We start from the raw sequence: 7,849 nt of genomic DNA, 5'->3' as shown, positions 1-7,849 counted from the left end.
CTGTGCAAAAACTCTTTAGTCTGATATAGTCCCATTTTTTTTGTTTCCCTTGCTCAAGAAGATATATCCAAAAAGATACTGCTAAGAGCGATGCCAAGTTTACTGCCTATGTTTCCTTCTAGGAGTTTTATGGGTTCAGGTCTAACATTTAAGTCTTTAATCCATTTTGAGTTTATTTTTGTAAATGGTGTAAGAAAGTAGTCCAATTTCATTTTTTTTGTATGTATCTCTCCAGTTTTGCCAACACCACTTATTGAAGAAACTGTCTTTACCCTATTGTATATCCTTGCCTCCTCTGTCATAGATTAATTGACTACATAAGTGAGGATTTCTTTTTTTATTATTTATTATTATTATTTATGCCTACAGTACCTGGTCTTCCTAGGTGGTCTCCCATCCAAGTATTAACCAGGCCCAACCCTGCTTAGCTTTCAAGATCAGACATCGGGCTTGTTCAGGGTGGCATGGCCGTAGACCATGGACTGTAGCTCCACTGGGGCATGAACCCAGGACCTTCTGCATGTAAAGCAGACGTGCTAACTGCTACACTATGGAACCACGTCCAAGGATTTATTTCTGGGCTCTCTATTCTATTCCACTGATCTATGTATCTGTTTTTATGTCAGTACCATACTGTTTTGATCACTGTAGCTTTGTAGTATAGTTTGATATCAAGGAGTATGATATCTCCCACTTTGTTCTTTCTCAAGAATCATTTGGTTATTTGGGGTCATTCTGTGGTTCTATATAAATTTTAGGATTAGTTATTCTAATTCTGAGAAGAATGCCATTGGTATTTTAATAGGGATTGCATTGAATCTGTATATTACTTTAGACAGTAAGGACATTTTAACAATATTTGTTCTTGCAATCCATGAACAAGGTATCCTCCCCTTTATTTGTACCTTGCTCAAATTCTTTCTTCAATGTCTTATAGTTTCAGAATATAGGTCTTTCACCTCTTTAGTTAAATTTATTCCTAGGTATTTTATACTTTTTGATGCAATTGTAAATGAGAAGTTAAGAAGTTTTCTTAATTTCTTTAGATCATTCATTATTGGTATATAGAAATACAACAGAATTCTGTATATTGATTCTGTATCTGCAACTTAAGTCATTTACTGGTTCTAATAGATTGGGGGCTTTTTTGTTGTTTTTTCGGGTTTTTTTTTTGTGGACTCTTTAGGGATATTATGTCATTTGAATATAATGAGAGTTTCACTTCTTCCTTTCCAATTTGGATGCCTTTGATTTCTTTGTCTTGTCTGACTGGTGTAGGAAGGACTTCCAATCTTATGTTGAATAAGAACAGTGACAGTGGGCATCCTTGTCTTGTTCCTGAACTTAGCAGAAAGGTTTTCAGCTTTTCACTGCTGAGTATGATATTAGCTGTAGGTTTGTCTTATGTAGCCTTTATTATGTTGAGGTATGGTTTTTCTGTACCAACTTTGTTGAGAGTTGTGATAAAAGGATGTTGAATTTTGACAAATGCTTTTTCTGCATCTATTGAGATGATTTTATGGTTTTTATCCTTTATTTTGTTAATGTGATGCACTGCAATAATTAATTTACTACAAATGCTGGTATCAGGGTAATGCTGATGTCATAAAATGAGTTTGGAAGTGCTCCTTTTCAATTTTTTGAAATAGTTTATGAAAGATAGCTATTAATTCTTCTTTGAATGTTTGGTAGAATTCACCTGTGAAGCCATCTTTCCCACACAAGATTCAAAGATCTTAAAAAGCTATTAAGAAAAACTGCTCTAAATCAATACATCACGATATATTGAGCTATAAATGATTTATTAACATTTAATATTAAACAAATTACTATAATTTCTTAAAATGAAAGGAATTATTTGAATAGCATAAAGTTTTAACAGCAGGATTATGGGATAACAAACATGAAGAAATGTTGCTTAATACCTATAACAGTTATTAATATAAATTATTATTTTGAAGTATATTTCCCTCAAAGAAAATTTTCCCTTATACTTTTTATGAAATTTCGACTGCATGAGAATACCCTAGCATAGCTTTTTAGATCTGGCTCTGCTAACTACTAGCTTTATGTATAATTCTCTAAGTTTGAACTAAAAGGAAAAAAACAATTCATAAATAAAAAGTTAATGTTTATAGGAAGTTAATGAAATGAATGAGATGAGGCTTCCACACAGAATAGGAACTTATCTCCCACAACTTTTGTCTGAATCTTTTACTGCTGGCTATGTTTTCTTAGGTTTTCAATCCATCAGAGCAGACATCAGACAAAACATAATGGAAGATAGATGTATACAATCAGAATGGGTATACTAGTTCAGTTTCAGTGCTGGCTCTATGACCATGGCAAATTACTTGACCTCTCCTGGTCTTAATTTACTCAGTTGTAAAGGGAAATAATAGCAGTATCTATATCATAAAAGTGTTTACAAAGGGTGATTAGTTTAATGAAGGTTATACAAACCTTTGGTGCCTAGTGCACATTAAACACTCAATTAGTAGCTACTGGGGTGGGGGTGGGGAGCAAAAAAAAGAAAAAAAACAAACAAATAGTAGCAATCATCACTGCTTTTATTAAGAAATTTTCTTTCTAGAAACCATAATCACTAGATGCTAAATACGAAGAAAAATTTGCCCCTAAAATTATCCCTCAAAAAAGAAATTTCTTCGTACTTGATAATTTATAAATATATCATGGGGCTCTTGTACAACTGCTTCATTTTGAACCATAATGTTCTATTTTAGGGAACTCATTACACTGAAACAACTTTAATCAATGCCAGTCTGAGATGCCTACAAGAAGTCAAAAACCCCAGTGATAAAAATGTCATAAATAAGCCTATAAAGATCATTTTTTAAAAGTAAGTAATAGAAGATTACAGAGCTCTGCTAAATGGCTACATATCTATTTGAAGGCACTGAAATGCTAACAGAACTGTGATGAGTTATGTAGGCAAGACCCAGAAGTAGTAAACCTAGAAATCTCACTGGCATTTGCAATTGCCTTCCTCCCTAAAGCAGGAGGCTGAGAGGCCTAAAAGCTGGGAATAGCTTTCAGCAGATTCACAAAAATATAGAAACAAAAGCTGGAGGTCAAAATCCACCAAAAAGCAAAATTCCTACTTACTGCCCTAGTCTTTGGTTTAAAAGCTGAAAGTCTATAACCTAGGGAATAAAGATGATATAATTAAAGCCCAGCTTTTAATCATCTCAATCTATAACTGAGATGATTAAATGAACTCAGATTACTGATACTCTTACCTAGTAATAGTAAAGCAAATTAAATTCCATCATCCAAAGCTTCAAACTAGTTCCACAACTTTTCATAAAGTAAGAAAGGAATGAAGGGAGGAAGAGAGAGAAGAAAAGGCAGTATCATTAAGAGTCAGGATATTGTTTCCATTTGGGAGGGAAGGCAGAATATTAAGTTGAAGGTGTCTATAGCTAAAGAAGGGGCTGCTGAAATATACTTATTTTTGTTTTTTAATCTGAGTACTCATTACATAGACATATTCAGTTTGTGAAAATTCGTGAAGTCATTTGCTTCTGCCACAAGTACTTCAATAAAAATTTTTTAAATATGCATAAAAGAAAAAAGACAATGATGTAAATATAAATCAAGGAAAACTAAAAACAGACGGAAAGCTAAAAAATAAGGATAACAGGCAAAGAATTTAAAATGGACTTAAAATAACTATGGATAATATGTTTGAAGAAATAAGTGATAAGATTAAACTTCTGGCAGGGACTTCAGGCCCATATTATTTTTATAAAAAGTCAGATCCATTTTTAAATATCATTTTGATAAATATCACAATGATATTTGATAATTTCGGCAACCACCTTTATAGTTAATGTGGCAATCTTTTAAAATTTGACTTTGAGTAGTTTTACATTTGTAATATTTGGACAGATCAGATAGAGGAAGATTTGTGTGCTCTCTTAGAGATAATAGTCCAGATAATTAAATAAGTGAGGACTCAGATTTCATATCTTAGACAACTTTGAATGGTTTTAAAGTTTTAACACTTTAATGTATAATGAAATAAATTTTATTGTCCAGAAACACAAAAGTTGGTTAAACAAGTAAACAAGATATACTGACTCAGTCATAAAAAAAAAAATTAAAAAAAAAAAATCTTATCACTTGCAACAACATGGATGGACTGAGAGAGTATTATGCTAAATGAAATAAGTCAGATGAAGATAAATTCCATATGATCTCATTATATGTGAAATCTAAAGAATAAAATAAACTAACAAATAAAATGGAAATGGACTCATAGATTCAGAGAATGAAGTGGTGATTGCCAGATGGGAGGTGAGTTAGGAGGCTGGGTGAAAAAGGTGAAAGAATTAAGAAGTACAAATTGGTAATTACAAAATAGTAATGGGGATGTGAAGTATAGCATATAGTTAATAATACTGTAATAACTATGGATACTGCCAAATGGATACTAGACTAATCGAAGCGATCACTTAGTAATTATATAAATGTCTAACTACTGCACTGTACACCTGGAACTAATATTGAATGTCAACTCTAATTGAAAAATAAAAATACATACTAAGATGTTTAGTCTGCTTGAGTAAAACTAGATAAAATGGGTTTCAAAGATAATGAAATCCATTTATAGAAAGAAGTTCCCAAATGCTTAACTTAGTACACTTATTGTATATCACATATAAAAGAGAAAGATGAACCAATTTTAATATACTTCCATTGTATTTGAAAGCAATATTTCGTAAATATTTTAAGTGGAACTGCTTAATTTTTTAAAACTTATTCTGTGTCTTGTAATATGTTTCTTATCCAGAAATTGATATGATGCAGTCTAAATTTATGCAATACATCTGTGAATTTGGAACTAAGTAGAAAAGACTCTCCTATATAGCTAAATAGCTGTTATAAAGCCTTCAGAAATATAAAATCCTTATTCAGAGTATATTATGCTTATGATTTTAACCATCTTAATAGTCTGGTTTCTTGATACACAGACAATAAAAGGTATAACTTAAAAGGAAAAAGGAATATATTAAGTAATATCTTTCATTCTCTGTCAAGGGACAAGGAAACAAATTTGTTTCTGAAGTGTCTGCATAAAAAATCAATTATAAAATGCATTGTTACTATTACGCTTGGAGAAATGAGGCATTATCATACATGGTATTTCTAATAGATATTAATTAAAACACTTTATATTGTGGTTTATGTTGGCAATTTTTCTAAGCCATATTGTCATTAAGTAATGCAACTCTTACTCCGATAAATTACTGATATGACTATTACAAAAAGATGGAACCACTTGACAGAAATCTGACTGATGTAAGAAAACATTAATAAACCCATAAAACCTGCTCTTCTGCACCTTGGAAAAATGGCTAGTCCTAAAGCTAGGACAGTTACAGTTAAATTTAGATCATCGAGTGTTTAAAGACACAAACACACACCCTAAGGCTGAAGCTGAAAATTTTGAGCAAAATAAATAATGATAGCACTATTATATAACCCAAAAAATAAATATCTGAGTCCATACTTATATAAATAAATGACCAAAAAATAAATGGGGGAGAAAAGCCAAGTCTTCCGTGTAGAAGAATTCAAAACAATAACTCCCCTAATATCATGTGGATGTGTACTGGAGGCTTGAAATGTATTTCTATGACAGCATCATATCCATACTCCAAGATGATATGTATCTCAAACAACAAAATTAAAGATTCTTCCTGATGAAAGACTATTAAATGACTCAAAAATAAGCTCTAGTTATTGAGGACACAAATACATAAAATGAATGTGATAAAACTCATAAAATGAGTATAAAAATTACACTGATATTTTACTTCTGTAATTTAAAAAGTATGCTTATAAAGTGAGGTTTTATATATAACAATAGACTACTTTCTCCATCTTTCTAAAAAAGTATACATTCAAGCTGAACCTAAAAAGGAGCTTCAATCCTCTCATTTGGAAAATAAGAACCAACTTACATTAGAGAAAGCTGTGTAGTTTATTTAAACGAAGATATTGTTTTAGAAATACATTCTGAATATAGATGAAATTATATAATATCTAGAATTTTATATGAAATCTGGAAGAAGTGGGAAGGGGGTAGAGTTAAAATGAGAGCAGTCATGAGTTGATGAGTATTGTAGCTAGGTGATGTATATATGGGAATTCACTGGACTGTTAAGCCCTACTACTTTTGTGCATGCTTAAAATCTACCATAAAGCTATAGTAATAAGACAGTGATAACTGGTGACAGAATAGACAAAAGATTAATGGAAGAGAACAGAGAATCCCAAAACAGACCCACATGACTAGTCAACTTATCTTTGACAAGGGAGCAAAGGCAATGCAATGGAGAAGATATTCTTTTTTAACAAACAGTGCTGAACCAACTAGACATCTACACACACAAAAATGAAACTGGACACATAACAAAAATTTACTCACAAAAGTTCATAGACGAATATATATTTTAAAAACTATGAAATTCTAAAAGATAACCTATGAGAAAATCTAGATAACCTTGGCTACAATGATGACTTTTAGATACAACACCAAGGACATGATCCATGAAATATTGAACTTCATTAAAATAAAAAGCTCTGCTCCAAAGAGGAAATACAGATGGCTAATAGACATATAAAAAGATGCTCAAGGTCACTAATCATCAGAGAAATGCAAATTAAAACCACATGAGCTATCACCTCACACCTGTCAGAAAGGCTATCATCAATAAATCAAAAAACAAGTGTTGGCGAGAATGTGGAGAAAAGGGAACTCTCATACATTGTTGGTGGAATTGCAAATTGGTAAGCCTCTATGGAAAACAGTATGGAGGGTCCTCAAAAAATGAAAAGTAGAACTACCTTTTGACCCAACAACTGCACTTCTGGATATTTATCCAAAGAAAACCAAAATGCTGTTTGTAAAGATACAGGCACCCCTATGTTCACTGCAGCATTATTCACAATAGCCAAGATACAGAAGCAACCTAGGGACCCATCAACAGACAACTGGATAAAAAAGTTATGATATATATATATACAACGGAATGTTACTCAGCCATTAAAAAAAATGAAATCCTACCATTTGCAATGACATGGATGGACCTTGGATGGACCTAAAGGGTATTATGCTGAGTGAAATAAGACAGAGAAAGGTAAATTTCATATGATTTCACTTTCACTTACAGGCAGAATCTAAGGAACAAAAAGAACAAACTAATCAAAAACAGACTCATAAATACAGTGGACAATTTAGTGTCGGTCAGAGGGAAGAGGGGTTGGGGGACTGAGAGAATGGGGTGAAGGGTTAAAGAAGTACAAATTAGTAGTTGATAGTTGGTCATAGGGATGGGGAGAATGGCATAGGAAATGCAGTTAGCATTAATATGATGGCAAAGTGGAGGGCCAGGGGAGGGAGGGAGCAATTGGGGGGATTGTTTTATGACTATAAAGATGTCTAACCAATGTATTGTATACTTGAAACTAGTTTAAATAAATTTTTAAAAAATATTTAAAAAGTAAAAAAAAAAAAATGTCTGCTCTGCAAAAGACAATGTCAAGACAAAGATGAGACAAGCCAAAGACTTGGAGAAACATTCGGAAAATACACATCTGATAAAGAGTTATTTTCCAAAACATACAAAGAACGCTTAAAACTCAATAATAAGAAGGAAAACAAATTGATTAAAAAATGGGCAAAAGACCTGAACGGACAACTCACCAAAGAAGACATACAGATGGCAAATAAGCATATGAAAAGACCATCTACATATGTCATTAGGGAAATGCAAATTGAAATGAGGTACTGCTACACGCCTGTTAGAATGACCAAAAT

The 7,849-nt window shown here is 32.2% G+C and overlaps 1 protein-coding gene and 1 pseudogene across 2 annotated transcripts in view; both read right to left on the bottom strand.

Moving 5' to 3' along the window:
* Positions 1-7,849, bottom strand: part of AP3B1 (adaptor related protein complex 3 beta 1 subunit) — a 219,935-nt gene that overhangs the window by 134,672 nt on the left and 77,414 nt on the right. The gene's annotated exons all lie outside the window — the stretch shown is intronic.
* On the bottom strand, positions 361-476 carry LOC111729474 (annotated as a pseudogene).

The sequence above is a fragment of the Pteropus vampyrus genome, unplaced genomic scaffold, assembly GCF_000151845.1.
Source record: "Pteropus vampyrus isolate Shadow unplaced genomic scaffold, Pvam_2.0 Scaffold262, whole genome shotgun sequence".
NCBI classification, from domain to species: Eukaryota; Metazoa; Chordata; class Mammalia; order Chiroptera; family Pteropodidae; genus Pteropus; species Pteropus vampyrus.
This window is presented reverse-complemented; position numbering and strand designations above follow the sequence as displayed.